The following is a 23746-nucleotide window of genomic DNA, read 5'->3' as shown; positions in this document are numbered from 1 at the left end:
GTACATTAACATTAATTATGATCTATCTGCTCTCATCTGATAATTAATCTCATGCATATTTATTTTTCTACTCCAGGGAGAGAATGCTTCAGAATGATTGACCTCATTGTTCACATGTTGAGCTTTCTTTCCATATCCACAGCACTCACCAGGCAAGCCTGATGCTTTTTCTCTACGAAACTCCCCCTCGCTCGGTCTGAAGCTCTTTTCCTTTTCTTTGCATCTTCCGTCAAGGGTTTTCGCTGCTTCTTCGCCGGCTCTGCCATTATACACACGTTTGCAACAATCACTAGCATTTCGTTAGCCTGCCTCTGTGCTGTGGATGCAGGATGTAAACTGATCCTGCTTCGGTCGGCGGGTACGATACACTGAACTTGCAAGCGGGATATTCTTCCTACAGGCAGTAGGGGCGGGCGAGAGAGTCTTCATTCGCCCTGTAATGAGTCATTTAACCATATACCGACTTACGAAGATGAGTAATTAACACGTAAACGTTGCCTGGTGTCCCTTTAAATGCAAATGCATCTTCCCTAGCGAGGACCTTCCTCCTGAACTACATTGCACAAATGCACAAATATCCTACAGAGGGATTCTCTCATCTTTCAATAAACATGTAAACCGTGCATAAAGAATGAATTCATGACAAAACAAGCCGCTGACCCTGTATGCTCGTCCAGGCCGTAGATGACAAACACAAGCTCACTATAGGAAGGAGCTCTGCAGGCTGGCCACATGTGTCCTACTCTGAGCCATCAAAGGGAACACCTCATCCATGTGACTACACTTAACTCGATTCCAGGCTGAAGTCACACAGGATGTCAACTGGGCTGACCCCTTTGAGGTTCCTGGAGCCATAAGTAACAACAGAGCTGGCAACTAGTAGATACAGTAGCAACGTCTGGGACGAAGAGGTCAGTGCATGATGAACTCTCTCTTGCTCACTGCAAACAGAGGGTGGAAATGCATCCTAATTTGGCCTCAACGCTCTGTAAGAGATATGATACACACTGTCCAACGCAAGCACTCTGGATGATGCATCATACCCTAGTATGAAGGTGGAATACAGAAAGCAGTTTGTTATGCTTGACAGTAAATGTGAAATGATGATCACGATGATTTACAAAATGTAATATATGGAGGCATTAAACACAATGTGCACATCGTGAAATATTAAGAGATACAATATTATTGTATTGTGGCCCAAATATCATGATAGTATCATCATCTCTGTAACAATTTAACCAATAAAAAAAGGTTACAGTAATAACTGACTTTGATTTTTGTCAATATTAGCAGCTATGGGGCCTTCACATACAATGTGCAATACAACAAGTGTGTCGCTACGTCTACAGGCAAAGTGATGCAGAACAGTGTGCTACACATGAGTGAGATCGCACACCTGCCACAGTCAAAGTTCAAAATGGCTGATTTCTGACCGCTTCACACTGTGATGATGACTATTTTGTGTAGAACCCAACAGCAGCACAAATCTCTCTGTATTTGAAAGGGCAACAAAAAGACAAAGGATGCCGGACGGAGCGCCGTAGTCGCCAGCGTTCCTGCGACATCAAGACAAACAAACAAATTTACAAAAACAACAATTGACGCACAAGACAAAAGATGCCTGATGGAGCGGCGTAATCGCCAACGTACCCGAGACACCTAGCGGTACACATACAAGACAGACAACAAACAAAAATGAACAAGTAATAAAATAAACTAGAAATGTAATGCCAGAGGAATTACAATAGTGGATGGAAAGCTGCTGGCTTAATGTTGGTGGGGAGATTCCTGGAAAAAAATTTTTTTAATCACTTAATCTTTGAGTTCATACAAACCCTCGTACCAAAAAACCTTGTGCGTCAAGGCGTTCTTGAGATAAAACACTCAAGGTGTTTTTGACCTTGACATTTGACCTTTGACCTCCAACATCAATTCACTTCATCTTTGAGTCCATACAAACACTTGTACCAAATTTGAAGCATATGTGTCAAGCCGTTCTGGAGATATAATGCGCAAAGCATGAGATATGGCTGTGACTTTTATTTTGACACACAGGAAACACTTAAACAGGATGTGTAGTTTTAGAGAGCGCCAGATTGTATGCATTAGAAGCTGAGACAGTTGGATTCACAGGTGACACCTGTGCCAGTGTTCTGATTAGCCCGGGAACTACTCTGGGAGCTTAACGAGCGCAGCTGGCTTTAGGCCATTATGACATCACAGCCATTCAAGTCTATGGGGGAAAAATTAGCTTTTTAAAATTTTTAATCCCCTATTTCTCAAAAAGTATAAACTAAAAAAAATCTGAAATAATAACTCTCTTGTCCCACTCCAGACCTTTAGAACAGTTATTTCAACATGTCTGTACGTAAAGCGGTTAGAGACGCATTCATTCTTGAAAACGTAAAAAGAAAAGGTTATAAGAAGAAGAAGAAGCCAGGAGATTTCAAGATAGTGGATTCCATCCACTATAATAATTAAGAAATTAAAATAAAGAAAAGTCCGTGTTAACTTAGTCCAACTCAGTCCAATGGCAATGAAATGGCGCACAGCTGCATCTTCAGACCAACCCAGAGGATCCAACGTTAACATAGGCCTTCTGTTAGTGACGTTAGTAGGCCTACTTGTAGACTGCAGTCTAGAGATCACTGGAAGCATAGAAGCTAACCATCTGAAGTCATGGGTGATCCCGCAGATCAGCAACTCAGTGGATCCCCGACAGCGACAGCCTGATGCTCCAAGAGACTGCAGAGCTCCCCAACGTCAACGGTAGTTTCGAACGTTAGCAGCTAGAAGCTAGTCTGCTCAATCCAGACACCAGGCAAGGCAGATGGCAGCTCGCAGGTCAGCAGCAGCTCGGCGGCCGCGGCAGATCCCTCGCAGAGTAGGCCCAGGTCGCCATGATGACGCCAACGACATCAGCCGACTTGGAAGCAGTAAAAGGGACTAATAACATGACGACTATCGAAAATAACATAAATGAAGAGAGAATACATTTAACTAGACAAATCAATACAAAAAATGAACATGACATTACATAAAATTACGAACATTACATAAAAACTAGAGCCCGACCGATTTATCGGCGGGCCGATATTATCGGCCGATATTAGGCATTTTCCAAACTATCGGTATCGCCATTTATAATGGCTGATAAATGAATATTTTAAAAATAAAATAAAAACGGACGAAACACCCTTCAACCTGGGTTTATTACATTTATATTACATGTATATTACATTTTGTAAATCATCGTGATCATCATTTCACATTTACTGTCAAGCATAACAAACTGCTTTCTGTATTCCACCTTCATACTAGGGTATGATGCATCATCCAGAGTGCTTGCGCTGGACAGTGTGTATCATATCTGAAAATAATGGGACAGCTGACAGATGCAACTGTCAATGCTGTCTGTGATCACACAATGATTCATTATGTGTTAATTGCTGTATCCTTTTTCTAGATATGTTAATATTGTCAACAAAATTTAATGTTTAATAGTTTGGAATTCATAAATACAAAACCTTTTTCTGGAAAGCATATACAGAGAATGGTGACCTATAAGCTGTTGAACATACCGGTACTGTACGTTATTGATAGAATCATATGAGAGTGTGTAAGAAGGGAGATTTTGGATTGCTTCTAGAATTGCAAATCAATTCACTGTAATCTCCCATCACACAACAGTGACAAATCTCCTAGCTGTCAAATAAATTGCTCTTGAGCTCCACTGGAAAATTGTCAATTACATGTCATTTAATCAGTTAAATGTTTATTTAGGAGATCTCATTTTAATTTATTTTGTGTGAAACATCATTTGAATTGCCTTTAGTGAAAGAAATTGCACTGTTCAGGATAATGAAATATAATTTTTGTGCTATGCATGACTAAAACGAATAATAGGCCCTTGCCAGTTGAACTTAATGGGTTCTTCAACTCTATCTTAAAAGACTCAATATCATCTATTAAGCTTCCATGATAAAACAACAGAGAGGCTGTTTAAGAGGATGAAGAGGCTGAATGAAGTGCAGTACTGATGGACAAAAAACTAAGCATCTCCAAGAGCTAAGACAAAGAACAGGATAGAAAAGCGGAGTGATTTACGGCCCGGGTCGTCCCCTCCGCGTCCAGGTCCCCAGGTCAATCATTTATGACAGATGACTTTTGTCAGGGAGAGATCAGAAAGCAGTGCTATTACTCTTCTGTCACACTTCCACCGAGGAAATGTATGAGAGAGAGGAGATTGCACTAGCCATCCTGTAGGCCTATTATCATAAAAGCACCTGGAGACAAGCACAGCCCTATATCAATGAAGAGGCCATCCATCCAGTGAGACATGAAAGATGAAGGCAGCTAATCAATCAATCAATCAATCAGATTTGATTCTATATAGCGCCTTTTATGCAACATAGTACACATGTACATAACAGCAAAACATGAATATTCAAGTATAAAAATAGAAATTAATTAGATAAGAATAAGAAGAGATAAAAGAATATCTATTGTTAATTGACTGAATAATAAATTGTCAATGACAGTCGCATATTCAATCAATCAAGGCCTCAAGGTTATTTGTCAGTGGAGAGAGGAATTTGGAGGACAGAACATTCAATAACAAAACTAATTCAATTTAAATTTCAACATGTTCAAGAAGGACAAAAGTCCTAAGGTTGATACACAGCCTGTCTAACTGGGGTGCAATGCAAGCAATCAGAAAATCGCAAGAGGAAATGGAACATTGAAAGCGGTATTGCTAATGATAGGATGATTGAACAGGGTCCACACACTCATTTCCACTTCAGCTTGTATTAGACTTCCCTTTGCCAGCGCATTATGCTAGATGTATCAGTCAAAAACAGCTGACCTGTTCCCACTCTGTGAATCTGGCATCTTGCCAAATTTCCTGTAGCTCAAAATTACATAGAAACAGATTATTTTAAGGAAAGTGAGACCATATTAAATACCTTTTTTCGAATGGATCCAGGAATAACTGAGTGATTGTCAAATAAAAGGCTGAAGACTAAGAGAAATGAAAGGATTCTGTGTTATTGCACTGCACAACCCCTTACCACTGATGTGTGTTGTTCCATGCAGAACTGCAACTCTCTTCACTGCAGCAAATATTTATCCAAATCCAACTCAAATAGGACTCCAAATGCACTATGTCCAAAAATGCATGTTTACATGACCAGTCAAGCAAGCAAATACTACAGATGTCTGATAATATTTATGTATGAACAACAAATGCAGGCGAAATTCAGAGAGAGAGAGAGGGAAATCAAAGCTTCTTATAAAAGATTAAAACGCATATTTGGTAGAAGGTATTAATACTCAATGATATTAGAAGCCGTTTGATCCAGAAGTAATAAAGCACCCTCATGTGGAGCACAATACCGTCTCAAACTGTGTGTTATTGGACACTTTCATACCTCTAAATAAAATGTTTTAATAACTCTAGAGAAAAACCCAACATTTTCTGCAAATCCATGCATCTTTTTAATTAGTCAACCAAGTGCACAGCATTCTGCAGCTCAGTGGCATCCTGTATATGTCGTGGGCGGGGAGGATGTGTATGTGTTGTGTGGGGACTGATTATGATATGGAGACCAATGTTATATGAACTGTTGCAGTTTTGGACATTAGTGTTATAGGGACTGTTGCAGTTATGGACATTATTGTTATATGGACTGTTGCAGTTATGGACATTTTGGACTCTTAGACGAGCAATGACAGTGTTGCTTGTGTGGTAGGATGCTTGTGTACTGATTCTTTTCCCTGCCCCGAAGCCTGTGTGGTGCTCTAGACGATTTCCCACACCCGTCAGCCTTGATGGGCAATCATCTGGCTACCGTGCTGGTTGGCTGGTGTGGTGATTGTAGCTCGGATAAGAGGCAGTGAGCGGCGGGACTGTGGGGGTGGAGTGCGAAGTCCTGCTTCCTGCTGCCTGTTGCCTGCTGACCGCTGTTTGCTGACCGCTGCCTGTGCCGACCGCTGCCTGTGCCGACCGCTGCTTGCTGACTGTGGCTGCCGACGAGGACGTTGAGCCGCTGTGGGCTATCTACGCTAGACGATCGCCACAGTAAAGGGAAGAGCTATTTGTATTCTTTTGTTATTTCACATGTCCATGTAGCTCACGATGATGTTGGAATTCCAGGCGGGTGCTGCCGGACGACGAGATGGAGCCTGATCCGGAGGAGAGCCGCAGTCGAGTGACAACGCTAACTTGGAGTGCATCAAAAGGGACGGTGATATTCCAACTCTGCATCGTTGTGCGAGTGAGCGTCGCTGACACTGCTGGCTAGAGTGGTCTAATGGCCTGTGTTTTGTCAACAGTTTCAGCCGGGACTCAGTGCTGCTTCTGCTTCCGTGGTTGACGACTCCACTGGCGTGCTGACGTGAACATCGTGCCGCCGTGACGTCACCTTCAAGAACTAGGCTCACTGCCGATCCGATAGCGGACTACATTTCCCAGAGGCCCCGGTGAGACTGATACCAATCCCCTTGGAACTGATTTATTGTTTTTTTATTTTCCTTTTGGCCTGGAGGATCCCGGCCAACGGACAATAATTTTCTTCTTGTTCATTTTTGTGTTTATGAATGTTGTGTCTTATGTGCTGGTGGGCTGCAGTAACTGGGCAGTGGGTGGAGTTGTAGTGGGCAAGGGCCTTTTTTTTAGTGTGTGGGCGTGACGTCACAAATCATTACTGTGTGTATTACTGTGTGCTGTGTCCATGGATTGTGAAATTATAATAGGTGGTGATTCGTGCTTATGACTTTTGAAGTGCCTTATGGTTCCGAGATGGGATTGACTACACGTGTGGTTTTGAGTGGCCAACCCTGAACATGTCCGCCCCTATAAGTTTTACCCTCCTGTCTAGAGTGGCGACCCATGTGTTATTACATGATAAATAAATCTGTATTTTTACAAAAAAAACGTAATCTCGTGTTGTGGTGTGTGTAACTGGGATCTGTTGGTACTTAAGGCTACTGGCCCTTGGCTGGTGACATATACAGCACACACACTGCTGTGGTCAATTCGTTACATGGGCACATGACTGTAGATTCCTACTGAGGTGAAATTCAAAGTATCATAGGCACTTTAAGCACAAAGTGTGTTTATCGCCATTTTCAGACATGACGTCCGGACATTGCTTGGGTAATTCAGTCCGGATCTCAAAAGAACTTGAGTTTTCAAACATGGCCTTCATACACGCAGACATTGCCCGGGTTTGACTTGTTCATACCTGAAGTAAATACACGGGTGGTTTAAGTGAGTGGAGAAGGTTGACGCATAGCCTATAGGCTGTCATGGTATGACGCACAATATAGGTTCAATAATGATGATTAATAATGCTAATAAGGCAAGTCCAGATCGTTGATACGAAAAGAAGGTTTGAAAACATGTATTTTATTTTCCCTTAAAAGTGTAACGTGTTTCCCAAAGATGCACTCGCAAGAAGATCCTGCAGACTGAAAGTTATGTAAGTCTGTTGGAGTTGTAGTGTAGTGTGGACCAGGGCACCAACTAAACCAGCGTTTCAATTTCCCCGCACAAGATAAAACACAAAGAGGATGACTATAAAAGTGGGCCTCTCCACGTCAGATTTGTGATCTTGAGTAGGAGAGCACTTTGATGGATGTGTGTAGGCAGGCAGATCTGTCAACAGAGACAGTGATTGACAGCTAGATCAAGGTCATAAATCTAGGAGTAAGTGAGGGGACGCATTAGTTAGAGTCTAGACAGAATATCTTGTACTAGACATGATTCATGTGCAGAGTTGTCTTCACCCAATTGACCCACCTTTGTCTATTAGTGATAAATTCACAGTATTGTTCAAATTATTGTTTTATTATTGTTTTAAAATATTGTTTCAAATTATTATTTTATCTTGGTTATTAACTGATATGCTGAAATGGATTTCTTATGTTTTGGTTGGAGTGTAACATGAGAGTTCCTCTGGAAATACAAGGACTTTGTTTTACCTCATACAAATATTTCATATGTGTACAATAATATGTAGTGAAGATCTTTGGAGAAATGTCTTTGTGTCTTTGGGTGATATTTTGCACCAAATCTGTTGTAAGTAAAATGATACATGGCTTTGGAAGGCGTTATTACAAGAAATCCAATACAAGTTTGAGAAGAGTAAAGAATAGAGATACAGTTTCTTTTCATGACAAGGATTCTAAATGAGCTACCACCTTCATCAGACATTAGCTCTGTTATGTGCTGGAGATCTGTTTCACAAAATGTCTTATTTCAAAATGCATCAGTATCTAATGGGAGTTCATAGCTCATGCAAATCAACTCCAGCCCACCCCGAGATGCTGTTGGGCATATTGCAAACCTTTTTAGTACCATTTTTCCATCTTCTGATTGCATCAGAAATTAAACAGTCGCGTTTTACTTTTCAATGGATCTCCATCTGAACACTTCATTACTTTGTTTTTTGCTGCCTTTTGTAAATACTCACAAAATGGGTAAAAATAGTCACTCTTTTCCTTTTCTAAAAACTCACACAAAATGGGTAAAATAGTCACTCCTTTAAAAAAAACTCACACAAAATGGGTAAAATAGTCACTCCTTTAAAAAAAACTGACACAAATGGTTAAAAGAGTCACTCCTGGACGTCCAGAGGGTGAGAGCAGTGTCTTACCCATCCTCCATTAGCATTTCTGTATGCATATATCCATGGTTAATGTACCCTGTGGGTATGCAAATATGTTTACTGCACTTCTGAATTTATTCTTGTATGTATAGGCTACTCTGCTATTGTTGTGGAGGATCTGATGCAAGGGTTATCTACCCTTTCTGTCTTATAAAATGAAAGGATGAATAGTTTCCCATGCAAGAAATATGAAAGTTCATTCAGTAAATAGGGCTAAAGTTGTATAATATATAGAGATAAAACGTCTGCAAGTCAAAACCAAAATGAATGGAAAGTGATTCACATCAAAATAAAGGAACTCGGCTTGATAGCAGTGGTCTAGTCACATAGCCTTCCCATACTCTACTCTGGTGAGCACATAGCCTTCCCATACTCTACTCTGGTGAGCACCAGATGATAGCAGTGGTCTAGTCACATAGCCTTCCCATACTCTACTCTGGTGAGCACCAGATGATAGCAGTGGTCTAGTCACATAGCCTTCCCATACTCTATTCTGGTGAGCACCAGATGATAGCAGTGGTCTAGTCACATAGCCTTCCCATACTCTACTCTGGTGAGCACCAGATGATAGCAGTGGTCTAGTCACATAGCCTTCCCATACTCTACTCTGGTGAGCACCAGATGATAGCAGTGGTCTAGTCACATAGCCTTCCCATACTCTACTCTGGTGAGCACCAGATGATAGCAGTGGTCTAGTCACATAGCCTTCCCATACTCTACTCTGGTGAGCACATAGCCTTCCCATACTCTACTCTGGTGAGCACCAGATGATAGTAGTGGTCTAGTCACATAGCCTTCCCATACTCTATTCTCGTGAGCACCAGATGATAGCAGGACATGTTGGACAACAATCGTGCACATATGGATGTGTTGGATGTGGCGCTAAGTCCTTAAGACTTTGATTAGCACACCAGTGATGCAACGCTGCACAGAGGTGTTGTACTGTCTATTTATCACCACTGATAGAGTACAAAGTTTCCAACTGGAACTCCAAAAATAATCCACTATCTTGAAATCTCCTGGCTTCTTCTTCTTCTTATAACCTTTGCTTTTTACCTTTTCAAGAATGAATGCGACTCTAACTGCTTAACGTACAGACATGTTGAAATAACCGTTCTTAAGGTCTGGACTGGAGTAACCTGACTCTTGCCAGATGAATTTCGTTCCGCCTAGCTCCACTCACATCCATCTGGGATCGGTTCCGTTGAGAGTGATTTCGGCACCAGATTGTATGGAAGAGCCAATCAGGACACAGGGCGGGAGTTTCATAGATGTGACGTAGGGTAGAAGCGACTGTGAGACTGTTGTCAGCGTCACGGGTTGGCTTCGATGTGAGTGGTTGAAGTAGCACGTCAATAGATGACAAACAAGTGGCTTATCCAATCATATGCAAGGATTTTTTGATAAGGCCCAGCCTTCTGAAGCACCACTCCAATGGATCGATCCCAGATGGATGAGTGGAACTAGGCGGAACGAAATTCATCTGGCGGGAGTCAGGTTAGGTCTGGAGTGGGGCAAGAGAGTTATTTTTTCAGACGTTTTAAAAAGTTTATACTTTTTGAGAAATAGGGGATTAAAATGTTAAAAAGCTAAGTTTTCCCCCATAGACTTGTATGGCTGTGATGTCATAATGGCCTAAAGCCAGCTGCGCTCGTTAAGCTCCCAGAGTAGTTCCCGGGCTAATTAGAACACTGGCACAGGTGTCACCTGTGGATCAACTGTCTCAGCTTCAAATGCATACAACCTGGTGCAAGTGTTTGTATGGACTCAAAGATGAAGTGAGTTGATGTTGGAGGTCAAAGGTCCATGAATACTCTGAGCGCGATATCTCAAGAATGCCTTGACATACATGCCTGACATTTAGTATAAGTATATATAGTATAAGTATATATACTCTTTTGATCCCGTGAGGGAAATTTGGTCTCTGCATTTATCCCAATCCATGAATTAGTGAAACACACTCAGCACACAGTGAACACACAGTGAGGTGAAGCACACACTAATCCCGGCGCAGTGAGCTGCCTGCAACAACAGCGGCGCTCGGGGAGCAGTGAGGGGTTAGGTGCCTTGCTCAAGGGCACTACAGCCGTTTCCACTGGTCGGGGCTCGAACCGGCAACCCTCCGGTTACAGGTTCGGAGTGCTAACCAGTGGGCCATGGCTGCCCCGTGAGTGTTTGTATGGACTCAAAGATTAAGTGAATTGATGTTGGAGGTCAAAGGTCAAATGTCAAGGTCAAAAACACCTTTAGTGTTATATCTCAAGAACGCCTTGACACACAAGGTTTTTTGTTACGAGGGTTTGTATGAACTCAAAGATGTGATTCAATGTTTTTTTTCCAGGAATCTCCCCACCAACATTAAGCTAGCAGCTTTCCATCCACTATTGTAATTCCTCTGGCATAACATTTCTAGTTATAAAGTTGAGTTTTATCATTTTAAAAATTAATATCTACAGATGATGCCCCTTTTCACCCATAAAACTTAAAAAAAGCCATGAAGAACCATTCCTACTACTGCTTAGCTTGGCTTATTTGTTAGCCAGCTAGCTGATGAATGTGTAGAAATGTTTGAGTCAGTCCATGTTGTCAAGTAATACAAAATCCAAAACTGACAAAATCCAAAACTGACTTAGAATGTTGGGGGGAGGTGGGGGAGGGAGGTAACCGTCCCACCGGCAGGACACTGAGATCCGAGTGGTTTAGACCCAAGTTACCCACAGACCACAGTGTGTTATGATAAAACATTTCCAGTCAACAGACGACAGTAAAGGGATGGTTCGGAGTAATTTCACCGTAGGGTCCTTTGCACCACGACCTCGAACTAAACATCCCCCAGAAGCTTTTTTCCCTTTTTTCCCAATGTTCTCCCAAACATTGGAGCGCTATCATGCCGATGGAACCAACGGTGTTTCTCGTAATTACCCCACTAATAATGCCCGGAATGGTACTAAAATTCTACAGTATAGTACAAATAGGGTCTTTACTCATAAAACGAGGCATTGGAAAGTTTGTAAGTACACCAGGAGTTTATTTAAATAACACTTAAAACAATGCCTCATAATTAGATTAAGGAGTACTGTATATGTAAGCATTGTTTGCCATGACACGTCAGATACTGGGTCATCTTAATCATTATAGTCTTGGTCTCTCACTACCCAAAGTCTTGCTGGAACAACAAGCCCAATGACCTTATCTCTGATAAATGGAGGAGGAGGAGAAGACAAAAGGTTTTAGCTGTTTTGGTATAGCACAGAATAACAATGAAACAGACTTTCTGTGATAGATTTAGGAAGTCTTATCAGAACTATTTGAAACAGTACCAGGAATCCATTGCGGCCACAGAAACAAGGCAAGCTGACACAGACCAATTCTGTCCTTGTCCTTTGTCCTTTAAAGAGCAGGCACTAGAGGGAAGGTACAAGCCCCGACAGATATGCCACACAGATCATCAAAATGCAACTCAATACAGGTTATCAGTATTGTTCCCTGGGAGCCATACCTATAATCTTAGGGTAGCTTCTGTGTTGATTTACAGGGGAGCTACGAATATGACCAAAACAGTAAACAATACATAAACATATTGTTGTGTTGCCCTTTGGCAAAGACAATTACAAAAGGCCCAATTTGGGGTCATTTTTTAAAATCATTTGTATGAATAGCAGCTTATTCAGAAAAGACATCAGGTTAGACACAATGATCTCCATCTTAAATAGTGGATTCATTTGTGTGCTACAATATTTTGTCATAATCTTCAAAGGATTAAATGGATACTTCCCCTTCATGTTCCTTTACCAGTGTTGTCTGCTTTTAGGTGACGAATATAATCAAGTGGTTTATCCTGTTTTCAAAGTCTCTATCAAATTAATGTTTGCCTGTGGCATCTGATGATGGTTTTATTAAAACCAGGTATTGCCACTTGCAGTTATTCAGTTATTTCACAAAGCCTGCATGTAATGTCCTTGTAATACAAAGTATCTTTCCATGGAGGGATATACAAGCTGTTGATTGACAGAATGCAAGGCCACGCTTCATCTGTCTAGACCTTGCTGCTGTGGGGGCGCCAAAGGAGTCCGGCCTGGGAGACTATAGATTTTTTAGTCCAGTCATTTTAGGAGAAAGGGTTGAAAAAATTGCAACACAAGCAAACTTAACTGATTTTGAATCCTCAATATGTCCTGAGTAAGGGAAAAAAAAGCCCCGAAGAATCTCGATATGGGAAAGTTTAGAAAAAGACCTAAATATACCCTATTCATGCGCCTATACAGTATTCTCACGCAAATAGGGGGGGAAAATTAACCTTCACATATCACCATGAAAATTACTGAGTTGATTACTTACATCAAGACAAACAAAACATTTATTATAAGTTTTTTGAAATTGTTTGTCAACATGGGCAAACAGGGCATAATGTAATTATGTATAGCTGATGTATAGTGACCCAAAACTAATTGCAACATTTGACAAACAAATTGTCCAAGGCATGGAGGAAGATAATACATGTCTTAACTGGTATTATATATCATCTAGAGGGTATATGCTTATAGAAAATATATCGTTTATGGTGTTTCATTTGTTTTCCCTGGACAGTATAGGCCAAAATGTATCCACTTTACACTAGATTCGCCTTTACAGAATAGAGGGCAATGTATTGTGCATGGCATAGAGGAAGATGGGAAATGTCTTAAATGGTGTTATATCTCCTCCGGAGGGTATATGCTTATAGAAAATATATAGTTTATGGTGTTTCATTTGTTTTCCCTGGACAGTATAGGCCAAAATGTATCCACTTTACACTAGATTCACCTTTACAGAATAGAGGGCAATGTATTGTGCATGGCATAGAGGAAGATGGGAAATGTCTTAAATGGTGTTATATCTCCTCCGGAGGGTATATGCTTTCAGAAAATATACAGTTTAGGGTGTTTAATTTGTTTCCCTTAATAGTGTAGGCCAAAATGTATCAGCTGTTCACTTGATTCGCCTATACAGAATAGAGGAGTATGTGTTATGCATGGTATGGAGGAAGATGGGACATAAGTTGATTGATGCTATATTTCTTGTACAGTGCATATACTTTTAGAATATGTATAGTTTTGATTGTTCTATGACTTTGGTAAAACCATGACCCATGCATAGGCATGCATTGTTAATTATTAATCTTAAACTATATTTATTAGTATAGCATTTTTGCCAGATGTCACAACAATAGAGTCACTTGGAGGCTAACTGCAGTTATCCCATCTGCACCCTTCTGTCGAATTAGGACATGATCATGTCCATCTTCAACTTTGCCTTCACAATTTTCCTGCATTCACTAACATAAACATACTGTGCTGTCCAATTATTGTTTTAGACAAAAAATGTGCAAAGTAAAGGGGCATCATACAGGCCCCTCTGATTGGACAGACAGTATATCAGTCAACCCCTGGGCAAGAGGTCAATTACTATAAGACTTGCAAAATGATGGACTGATACTTTAGTGTGATATACTGTATGTTTCAGTGACCTCTAAATCAGATTCCGTAAACACCAAAACCACTTTCCTAGGCTGAATAATGCCTAACTATGTGTTTACAGATTACACATTGTGGAATACTTACATGCAAAAACCCACTTGGCTCTATTTAAAGATTCAACAACCATTTCCATTGATTCAAAGGGCCACAATGTAAAAATAGACACCAATTTTGCAACAAACCAGTCTGAAATAAGCCAAAGGAATTCACTCTCAAATTCCATGTTAAGTTAGATGGGGTCAGATATTCTTTAGAATGTGTATTCTACAACATTCTAATTACAGTTTTGTCAGTATTTGCTGAAGAATAATGCATAAAACAACCCTCATTTTAACATATTTAGCCTATAACTGGATTTTCTGGTATTTTACTATGGTGTAAAGATCACCAATTGAAATACAAAAATGTGAAAATAAATTCTGTTGCAATTAGTTTTGGGTCAGACCTTTGCCTGGACTATTAGCTCCGTTGTGGTATATACAAATTAACTATACGTAATTACATTATGCCCTGTTTGCCCATGTTAACAAACAATTTCAAAAAAACTTATAATACATTTTTTGTTTGTCTTGATGTAAGTAATCAACTCAGTCATTTTCATGGTGATATGTGAAGGTTAATTTTTTTCCTCTATTCACGTGAGAAAAATTCCAGTGTTTCCCCTACAGTGTATTTAACAGCGGCGCAGCGCCGCCGCTGGATTTTCAGCGCCGCTGCAACATAATATCATGAGATTCACTTAACACACTGTAAAAGCACAACGGCCAACGTCATCTCGAAATTGTTTTCTGAAAGTCTTGAGTAAGTTAAGTGCATCAAATCCGCACTTAGCCTCTCATTATTCAGGACATATATGCGGCATGATGTGTCAGGTGATTACAAGCCCAAAGACAAGTCTGCAGCCCATATGGCTAGCCTACGTTCTGAACACGGTTACATTGTTTAGCTATCCGACTGATGGGGTCTTGCTCCGCCACAGTGTGGCCTATGGTGTCATCGTTCACTTGTAGGTTACACAATAAATAGCCTACTTATAGGCCTGGTGACAATAAAAAATGATATTAGTTATATTTCATCACGAAGCTGTTTGTATGCCGTGAATTCGCTTGTAGCCTATGCCATATGTTAAGCTTGAGCAATTCCTCTGATCCAAAGCCTGCTTTGACACATTGACACTAATGTGAAACATGCATCCTCCTCTCCTAGCCTACATCAAATAAAAGAAACCAATTCATGATTACCGAAATGAATTTAACATGGGGGGGAAAAAAGTTTGTTGCGATTTAGCCTACTGTTGTGATGCGGTTCTTTCTGCTGATTGGATTTACGTCCGGTGTCGTCAACTCTGAGAACTCTTGCTCCGGCTGACAATTTTATCCAGAGAGCTGATTTCCCAAAGATGAGCCTCCATCAACATTCAACGACAAATTATTAAAACGTAAGTAATGCAATAGAGTAAACCAATGTGCTACAAGGTGTATGGTCTTAACGTTAATTGTAGCCTAGACTTGTAACGTTAGCGTAGGGCTACATGTAATGTTTGCATGGGAAAGTTAGGCGAACACAGTCTAGGCCTGTTTAAACTTTCTGATAGTTAAAGGAAATATGAGCATATGTTGGCATATACGTATAGCCTAAATTCTGTCCACTTAGCTATCACAAACAGACCTTTTCTACGTTTGCGGCATTAGACATAGGAGCCTACATTCTCTTATCAGAAAGACGTGTTCTCATAACTTCAGCGTTCTCTTGACTGTGAGACGAACGGTCGCACTTCAATCAAGTAGCCTAGGTCCTTTTCGAGTTAATTGTGAGTGAGTTGTATGGTAACTGTGGGAGTGATGTAGAAGAAAAGTGAGTATTTACTTTTTTATACGTGGGTTTGTTGTTTTGGGACTGAGAAATAGACTACAAGGAGAGCATCTGGCTACGTGCATGCGTGTCAGCATTAATGGCCCCCCAACAATTCAATTCAATTACCAAAGAGCCTTAGGGATGTTCTTTGAAAAGCCCAGAAAAATTAAGTGCTCGCAGATTGGGTGTGGCCTTTGCCATTAAGACAAATTTAAATAAATTGTAAATAATCTTTTTCTGGGTTGTGCCATTTCAATTTTCTTCTATCATTTTTAACCAATAATGTAAAAGAAAGCTGAAAATGTCCACAAAAGAAACACGAAGGTATGATATAAAAAAAAAATTTTTAAAAAATGCGCAACAACCCCCCCCCCCCCCAAGTAATAGCACCGCTGCTGGAAAAATTTCTAGGGGAAACACTGAATACTGTATAGGCGCATGAATAGGGTATATTTGGGTCTTTTTCGAAACTTTCCCCTATCGGGATTCTTCGGGGATTTTTTTCCCTTACTCAGGACATATTGAGGATTCAAAATCAGTTAAGTTTTCTTGTGTTGCAATTTGTTCAACCTTGACCCCTATTTTGGCTTAAAATGACTGGACTATTTAGCTTGATTACTCAGGCCAGCCAAGACGATATTAACTAGCATGGGTGAGCCTCAGGTAGGACAAGGTGTAATCCCCCAGAATCTGCCCTCTCATAGACACAGCCATTAGGATGAACTCACGTAGGTCCGTTCAAACCGTCGACCAGAGGATTGATCTCTCTCCAAGCAAAAATAAAACAAACAAACAAAACAACTACAGTGTAAGTGTGTTCTTCTCTCTTCTTCAAGGAAGGAGGAGAACAGGGAGTTCAGGGTAGGCCGCCCACAGGCCCAGCCATGGAAGATTTAAGAAACGACGGCAGTGCCGGCAAACAATTCTTGTGGCGACAACCAGGGCTGACCGTAAATAATGACGAGCATCTTGTCTAAAAATATGCTCTTGAATGTCATCAATCTTGAGACACATTTGCGGAAGAGCACTCCTAAGCACCCCACATCATACATCACTGTGGATGTGAGCAAAATGGCTTTGGCAGGTGTACCAATGAAGCCTGATCATGATGCATGGAATTATTTGAGATATATAGTCATCAGCTGGCAGAGATACACCGTCAGATCTAGTCTTTTATGATTATTAGATGTAATGAGATTAGGGCTGGGCGATAAAACGATAGCGATATGTATCGGAATAGACATGTAATCGATATCAATAAAAAATGCGTTTGATAGAACATTCGATAATTAAAAGCAACACACACCTCCCGCCTTACGTTGTCCATAAATAAATAGGCTAAATATATCTAGCATTGTAGCTAGCACCCGCGGTGGAACGGAGAATTACAGTGAATCAGACTGCTTCACCAACTTTTCGTTTGGCTTCACTACCATAGATATCTTTCCCCATTGACTTCAATGTAAATCGAGTGAAACCCCAGGCGGCTCGTGGATTTTTTCCGTTTCAATTGATCCTTATGGCAGATAAGTCCCACCCGTGAAGCAGGACTTATTTTGAAGTTGAAGTTGTGGGCAGAGGAAACAGTTGGCGGGAGTCATAGTTGATGACAACTGACAGTTTGAAAGGTTGAACAGTTAAATAGTTGGATAGTTAAAATGGTTAAATTATTTAAAATGGAATTATTGTAGTGAGGAGTTTTACTTTGAAACAGTTGTGGGCAGAGTAAACAGTTGACGGGAGTCAAAGTTGATGACAACTGACTGTTGCTAGAGTAGTTATGGTGGTTGCTATGCTGGTTGCTAAGTTAATGTTGGTTGCTAGGTTTTAACTGTGAATGTGGTTGCTAGGCTGTTGCTAGGGTACTTGAAGTCGTTTCTAGGTTGTTGCTAGGGTGTCCATGGTAGCTACTATCAGAAATAAAGGAGTTACTACAGTGGTTTGCTAGTATAATCATGTTGGTTGCTATGGAAACTGACATAGATGCTTAATTTCAATGGTTGCTAAATTGGTTGCTAGGTAGGTGGTGGTTTAATATAGTAGGCTAGAGGCCTAGTTGATGATAACTGACAGTTGGAATAGTTGAAAAGTTAAATAGTTGGATAGTTTAAATGGTCAAATTATTTAACAGGGAATTATTGTAGTGGAGACTTTTATTTTGAAACAGTTGTGGGCAAAGGAAGCAGTTAAACAGGATCTGTAGTCTTAATTGACCGATCCCAAGCCCCTCCTCCCATTGTCAGTCCCATAGTTACTGTTGCTAAGTCGGACAAGTTTGCAGGAAAGTGTGCGAGAACGCGTGTTCAACATGGGTACGCAGCACCATTTAGCAGAGAGTAACAGTGTATGCTAGATTTCTGGGCGTCAAGTAATATTGATATATTCAAAAAACAGAGGCCAGAAAGGCCTTCAGTATTCGGAAGGACACATTCACAATGTCTGCTGTTATCAACGAGGTGGAACCCCACAAATTGAGGACAAACCAATCTGGTGTTACGGATCTTAATGGGATGCATGTTAACTGGGGATAAACAATTAGCACGTTATCACAAGCAGGTAGTTTACCTTATTTGCTGCAGATGTGACTGATTCAATAAACAGGTCTGTGCAAACATATGGTGTTGACGTGTCCATAACAAAATCTAACCATATTTCGAGGATTAATTAAAGACGGGTCCAAGTGCTGCAGATCCAAGTTCCCACGCAACTTGGGAGAGTGGCTAGCCTGTTAAGCAGCTCATGTTGGGGAGGTGGAGAGATAGCTTCGCTTCGGTAGGCCGATAGCCTACTTATTATTTTGAATGGCTGCTTTAGAAGGAAGAGTTCAAATAAACATGACACAAATGTAGGCTATTGAAAAGAAACCACTAGATCTACCCGAGTTTACCCATACAACGCACGACATATCTGCAGTTTGCAGACGTGATTTGTCTTGCACAAGACTTCATCAGTGCCCGCTTATGCTATACTTAATTTAAATGTCGGCAATGTAGTAGGCCTAATATTGGCGATTTCGAGACTGCATAGCCTATACAGCAAGGTTTTCAATCGGCACATGATTTGATCTTTAGAAGACATTGGCTATCTCTCGTTCAGCCATCAATGATGCATCGCAGTAGTCTATTCCGTTTGTTGAAAAAATGCTCATTAGCTTATTTCTGTGAACAGTCTTCTATCCCAAGTTAAACATGGCAAGGTAGCCTATGCCTAAAAGCTGAAAGTATTCTTATTGTGTGTAAGGCGATACGTGATTGAAGGTGTAGCCTATTTGCGCGTACTTCCAATTGTATGAGTGTGAGTTCAGTTCCTGCAAGGTAGGTATAATTTTTTGCGTAGGCTTATGTTGTCGTTTCAACAGTGGAAACCAGGTTTAGTTATGTTTTTGTATGTAGTTATGAACACAAAAAAGGGAACATTTTCGTACACACTCAGATTTCTTTACTGAAAAGTAGCAGCCTATCCAAAGTTATGCAAAGTTAGGCCTATGTCTGTCAACGTTTCACACGGTCAGGATATCGGATGTCACTTCTACAAGTATCCCAGGCATATATTTGAACCTTTTTGAGCTCTTTAGTTATTTAGTTACTTAGGCTACTCGCAAAAGAAGCATTAGCATTCACATAACCGGCGTATTGTAGGCTACAGAATGGACACTATAAAATTCAAAATTGACCGAGGTTGACCGAGGTCCTCCGATGTCCTCATTGTGACATAGTAAAAGGGGGCGGGGCTTGGGATCGGTCAATAGAGCCAGATTGTATGCTTAAAGCCTGAGACAGACAGTTGCTGGAGGTGGCCGGAACACTTGGCATAGGATTCTAAGTGCCCTACTGTGATGTCATAATCTCCAATGTTAAGTCTATGGGGAAATTTGTAGTAGTTTTTAATTAATAGTTCAAAAAGTATAAATGTTACAAAGTTGAAAAATACATAGCTGAAGTCACCTAAGTAAGACCTACGCAACACAGTTAGAACGAAGTTTCTACGTCAAACGGATGAAGCTGAATTAAACGCACAAATACGTAGAAGAAAAATAACAAGAAGAAATCGGATAACAGTAGAGTGCATTTTCATGCCCTCTAATTATTTGATAAGATAAGAATATTTGATAATCAAAATCAGTTGCTGTGGATGTAAATGCTATTGGTTGAGAGAGGTCACCTGATTCATTCCATGAGGCGTTGGAGACTTGATGGTCTTGAATTTGGGAAGATTTCAGAGATTCTACTAAGCAGCCATGGATTCAGTAACTACGGAACATAATCTCTTTTCCTTTCACACTGGCAAAATCGCCGCGATTTTATGTAGGCCTACCAGAATCGCGGAACGACTGTTCCTTTCACATAGACCGAGGCGGAACGGCGGGACAAAGTGTCTCGCCAAATTTACTATACCAAGCCCCCTAGACATTTTGCCGAGTTTTTTCGTTCCGCCACCAGTGTGAATGGGTCAAGGCGGAAAGGGGAATCTGGGCGGGCATTTCAATGCTATGTCCAGCCCACCATTAAGAGATTGCAAATAAATCTAACTGATCGAAATCAGCAATAGCAGAGACAGCACATTATGTCAATCTATAAATTCACAAAGTCTCCAGTCATTCAATGCCTGCTAGAGTTGACTGTAGCTTGGAATGCAATCAGTTGCCATAATAGGCTATCCTAAAATCCAGCGATAAAACAAAGCATGAACTCATGAGAGTCTGTCTGCCCTATATGTATATCCTCTGATTGTAATTACAGATATCTAGGCGATATTTGTAACATTTATTTACAGTGCATGAAAATTATATAAAGTATATATTTATATTTTCATGCACTGGTAATTTCCTCGAAATTACATTTTCTATTTTGTATTTGGCCTGTTATAAAATCGTGTACACTTATTGAACAATTTAAACACATTAGGAACCCAAAGTTGGAGACATGCATAAAAACATTGCTGCAAATTTAAAACCGGATTACTCTGGAATGGCTAACTATGCAGGGGAATGCTTTACACCTTTATGTTCGGTAAGGTCTGCTGTTTATTCTGATATATGGTTTGTCATGTGTTGAGGGAAAGTTCGCGAAGTATTCCACCAAGGGAGGGTAGGGAGACGGGCGCAAAAAATAGGATTAAATTAAAGTTACTTTTCTCGCGAACCGTTTACCACAACAACTAACCACTAACATCGTTTAAAGGCTGAGAAAACGCTTTTTCGTGTGATACATGTGATGTCTGTGATGAATAGGCTGCTTAGCAAGTAGGCTAGTTCAGCCAATTTGGGTGGCACAGAAATACCTTTACAGAGCAGCAGTTCTGGCCATATCGGCTTTGGCTCACATGTAGGCCTACTGCTTTAAATGCATTAAGCTGCTGTTATCTTTTCATGACGAGCACTAGGCCTACGCTTGAATGATTTATGACTGAATGGAACGTTGCGTTTTTAAAGAACTGCTTACTTCGTGTGACAAAGTTTACACTAATCATCATCTTCTAATGTATCCTTATGGTGAGATGTCCATTCTCTTTGCCCTAGGCTATAATTTGTGCGCGAAGCATGTTTCAATTAAGACAGTACACAAGCTATTTTTATTGTTGTAATATTGAATGATTTCATTAATAATTTGTATGCACAGTACATTGTACGGCCAACGCAAGGGGCAACTCTTCTCTTCAATTTTACTTTTAAATTACGTTTTATTGTCTGAAGACATCTATCGCAAGAATTTAACATTCTAACAGCAACAGCAAAGCAAATGCAAGCTGACCAAAGTGCAGTCGGTTCTCCCGCCATGGTTTTTGAAATCACACACCTGCTGTATCTAAAGGCCCACGCGACTATCACTCTACACGCCCCCTGTTGTACGTCACAATTTAATTTACTATAGCTGATCCTGCCTCCTGTCTCCCCAAAATGCCGCATCATGTGAACAGATCAGCAGGCCGGCAGATTTTCACCTCGCTTTCAGACACAAAAATACGGCAAAAAGACGTCCCCTCTTCCCGCAAATTTATCGTGATCTCTGTGTGAAAAGGCATTTTGAAAGAGGGCATGTTTGGAAGAATGTGCTGATAAATGTGGGCTGTAACTGAGAAGATGCAGCCTAATGGTTAAATTTGCTGACATGTTTTGCCACAGATATAGTTGACCTTGTCTAGTAGGCCTACCCATCAGATAGAAACATTTAATTTGATCTTTATCCATTTCCAACTATAAGCTGTATAACTATATGGTTCAAAAAGTGAACGTAGGAACACAATGTGGTAAAGGCAGATTGAAATACAGATCAAATAACCTAGTCTAATACAATCAAATTGTCCTCCTCTCTGGCTTCAAATAACAGTATGATTACATTACAACAAAAGTATGATTAGGCTACACACAAACCATGCTGATGCTGTCTGTTCTAAAAATGAACAGACAGCATCTGTAGCAAATGAGCTAGTCTATTTAGGCTAACGACATGGGATATGCAAACAAGCTTGCAATCAATTAATATGAGGAAATATCCTGCAGACCCACTATGGGCACCAAATGACCTAGCCTGTCGACACCGGTTCGTGCGTTCAAAAACACATAGGTAGCCTGAATGAATGAAACATTCAAGAAGTATTGATTTTTGACCAAGAGACGAACAATATGTTACAACTTTTCCATTACAATTAGGCCTAGTCTTAATGTATTTTTCCTTTAACATCGTCCCTGATAAGAATACGTGCCTCTCAGCTTAAAATTGTAACATCTCGTCGTTCTCACAACTTATGATTTTGTTTGAACGAAAAAGAACCTGTATCATGATTTACAGTACAGGCTACTGCCGATTAACTCCGGTTATTACAAATAAAACGGAATGAATATGGAGTATGCCAATAACGTTTCCATATGTTAGGCTACTCTATATTGTACGGTTTCCACCCTAGCCTTCATCTATCGTTAAATTTACCAAGCCTCACAAACCCAGCCCCGGCGTGGATAAAAATGAACCATAACGATGGCAGGTATGTAAGTGCTATACCTGTCAAGACGCACCACAACATCCCCAATCACTGCCCAATTAGGTTTGAGTCGAAACCATTAGGATAACCATAGGCTACATAATTGTGTTGACCATAACTTCGCCACAGTCAATGAAGAACTCACTGTCTCTCTCTGTCTCTCTCACTCTCACACACTCACCGCGTTTTCAGCTAACATTCTAACAAAACTAGCAGTAAAATAAAAAATAAAAGCTGATGCAAAGGTTTAAACATACTCACCATTGATTTCACTGTTACCGCTTTTAATCCATGCATTGTCTCCAGAGGAATTAACTCTCCGTTGTCACACAGCGTAAAACTTAAGATCTGCCCTTCCTCTCTGACTGTTGCTCCAAATATACATCCGTTTTTTTGTTTAGCCTATGCCTTCCCTTGAGCATGCAGTTTCGGACTCCAGGAAATCTACCACTTCGGCTTGAATGGACGCACTGAGCGGTGCATCAGGTGTTTTTTAACATGGATAGGATTACGCCTCATCTGTCGGTCCTGCGCGCCTGAACACTTCACGCGCATCATCCGGTCCCCTTAACATTCATGTGGTCGGGTATGATCCAAAGCAGGGTCAACGGTCTGGAGTCTGTCACAAGCGGAAAATCGTTACAGCCCAAACGTTGCTATACTCGTCTAGTGGGCTATACTCCCGAGTCATCCAGGATTCATCAAGGTTATCTGCGTTGGCGA

General features: G+C 40.7%; 1 protein-coding gene and 1 long non-coding RNA gene across 2 annotated transcripts in view; one reads left to right on the top strand and one right to left on the bottom strand.

The window, feature by feature from the left end:
• The window catches only part of LOC121711618 (5-hydroxytryptamine receptor 1E), a 34591-nt gene extending 11082 nt beyond the window's left edge, over positions 1-23509 (bottom strand). The window contains exon 1 of the mRNA XM_042095387.1: positions 23285-23509. The gene's annotated coding sequence lies outside the window, so the exon portion shown is untranslated. The remainder of the gene's footprint in view (positions 1-23284) is intronic.
• LOC121711643 lies at positions 6112-6931 on the top strand. The gene is made up of 2 exons (XR_006032395.1): positions 6112-6486; positions 6760-6931. It is a non-coding gene; the product is annotated as an uncharacterized LOC121711643 (long non-coding RNA).
• Positions 23510-23746: the final 237 nt, after the last annotated feature.

The sequence above is a fragment of the Alosa sapidissima genome, chromosome 6 (assembly GCF_018492685.1).
Source record: "Alosa sapidissima isolate fAloSap1 chromosome 6, fAloSap1.pri, whole genome shotgun sequence".
In the NCBI taxonomy this organism is placed as follows: Eukaryota; Metazoa; Chordata; class Actinopteri; order Clupeiformes; family Clupeidae; genus Alosa; species Alosa sapidissima.
Note: the sequence above shows the minus strand (reverse complement) of the source record. Positions and strands in the feature narration are given on the sequence as shown.